Here is a 2,072-nt window from a genome sequence, read left to right as displayed (position 1 = left end):
ACCTAAAAGCTAGTGATTCTCTGTTCAGCCCCATCAGCCCACAGGCCTCGTTGGCGCAGTTAGGCAGTGCGTCAAGTCTCATAATCTGAAGGTCGTGAGTTTCAGCCTCACACGGGGCAGGCAGCGTGTTGCTTTTTGATACCCGAGAGGGCTTAGACGAAAGAGCCTTGCGTTCTGCAAGTGAACGACGCCTCGTGGTGCCATCCCAAAGAGTCACAAAATCATTCTCACTGACCTTTTCCTGGACTGTTCCCAGCTGGTGGAACGACTTGTCTATTTCAATTCGAGCAGCTGAGTCTTTAACCATTTTCAAAAAATGTCTAAAGACACATCTTTTTCATCAGCACCTGACCCTTTAATACTAGCATTTACCTAATGCAGTGTTTTGTCAAAGTTAACGCCCTGCTGGCTCAACATGCCAGCAGAATGAAGTTTCTGTCTGCAGCCAAATGATAGGTCTGTCAGAAGTGGGATTCAAACCCATGCCTCCAGAGGAGACTGCGACCTGAACACAGCACCTTAGACCACTCAGCCATCCTGACATTTGTGTTCAGTGAGAGCTGAGTTGTTGGAGCTACACCTAAAAGCAAGGACCTAAAAGCTAGTGATTCTCTGTTCAGCCCCATCTGCCCACAGGCCTCGTTGGTGCAGTTAGGCAGTGAGTTCGAGCCTCACATGGGGCAGGGTGATGCTTTTTCATACCTGAGAGCGCTTAGACGAAAGAGCGGGCTTCTCTGTTCTCTTCCCTGTGGTTGTCCCTATCTCCTTGGGGCAAAAGACCACAGCTCCTCTGGAGGGCAGGCAACATTATGTTTTGTGAAAAACGGTGAGGTTCCAGGTAAATTCCCTGAATCTCATCCATTATATTCAGTCCTATGCTATACTTTGATATACAATGTCGTCAAAATTCTGCATTCATGCTGGGCTAATGCTGAACGAATGCAGTAATAGCATCCCTCGCATATTCATGTAACATGTGGACGTGTCCTCCTGAGGTTTTGTTAAGTTTCAAAGGCCATATTGCTGCAATGGCCCGGTCCTGCAGATTTGCCTTATACAACGTTAGGAAGATTAGACCCTTCCAATCAGAGCAGGCCACACAACTCCTTGTCCAAGCTCTTGTTCTCTCCAGACTGAACTACAGTTATGCTCACTTGGCGGGTCTTCCGGCACGTACTATCCAGCCTCTGCAACTGATCCAGAACGCAGCAGCGAGACTGGTCTTCAACGAGCCAAAGAAAGCCCACGTCACACCTCTCTTCATAATTTTGCACTGGCTACCAATAGCTGCTCGCATCAAATTCAAGGTACTGATGTTTGCCTACAAGATAACTACTGGCTCTTCTGCAATATACCTATACTCGCTGGTTCAGACCTATGCTGCAAGTGAACGACGCCTCATGTTGCCATCCCAAAGAGTCACAAAATCCCTCTCACTGACCTTTTCCTGGACTGTTCCCAGCTGGTGGAACGACTTGTCTATTTCAATTCGAGCAGCTGAGTCTTTAACCATTTTCAAAAAATGTCTAAAGACACATCTTTTTCATCAGCACCTGACCATTTAATACTAGCATTTACCTAATGCAGTGTTTTGTCAAAGTTAACGCCCTGCTGGCTCAACATGTCAGCAGACTGAAGTTTCTGTCTGCAGCCAAATGATAGGTCTGTCAGAACTGGGATTCGAACCCACACCTCCAGAGGAGACTGCGAACTGAACACAGTGCCTTAGACCGCTCGGCCATCCTGACACTTGTGTCCAGTGAGAGCTGACTTCTTGGAGCTACACCTAAAAGCAAGGACCTAAAAGCTAGTGATTCTCTGTTCAGGCCCATCAGCCCACAGGCCTAGTTGGCGCAGTTAGGCAGCGTGTCAGTCTCATAATCTGAAGGTCGTGAGTTTGAGCCTCACACAGGGCAGTGTGTTGCTTTTTGATACCTGAGAGTGCTTAGACGAAAGAGCGGGCTTCTCTGTTCTCTTCCCTGTGGTTGTCCCTATCTCCTGGGGGCAAAAGACCAGAGCTCCTCTGAAGGGCAGGCAACATGACGTTTTGTGAAAAACTGTGAGGTTCCAGG

At 48.1% G+C, this 2,072-nt stretch overlaps 3 non-coding genes across 3 annotated transcripts; 1 reads left to right on the top strand and 2 right to left on the bottom strand.

The window, feature by feature from the left end:
* Positions 1 to 459: 459 nt before the first annotated feature.
* trnal-cag (transfer RNA leucine (anticodon CAG)) lies at positions 460 to 542 on the bottom strand. Its single transcript has one exon. It is a non-coding gene; the product is annotated as a tRNA-Leu (tRNA).
* Positions 543 to 1,665: 1,123 nt separating this feature from the next.
* trnal-cag (transfer RNA leucine (anticodon CAG)) lies at positions 1,666 to 1,748 on the bottom strand. Its single transcript has one exon. It is a non-coding gene; the product is annotated as a tRNA-Leu (tRNA).
* A 94-nt stretch (positions 1,749 to 1,842) lies between these two features.
* trnam-cau (transfer RNA methionine (anticodon CAU)) lies at positions 1,843 to 1,916 on the top strand. Its single transcript has one exon. It is a non-coding gene; the product is annotated as a tRNA-Met (tRNA).
* Positions 1,917 to 2,072: the final 156 nt, after the last annotated feature.

The sequence above is a fragment of the Sinocyclocheilus anshuiensis genome, unplaced genomic scaffold (genome assembly GCF_001515605.1).
Source record: "Sinocyclocheilus anshuiensis isolate Anshui unplaced genomic scaffold, SAMN03320099.WGS_v1.1 scaffold14306, whole genome shotgun sequence".
Lineage (NCBI taxonomy): Eukaryota > Metazoa > Chordata > Actinopteri > Cypriniformes > Cyprinidae > Sinocyclocheilus > Sinocyclocheilus anshuiensis.
This window is presented reverse-complemented; position numbering and strand designations above follow the sequence as displayed.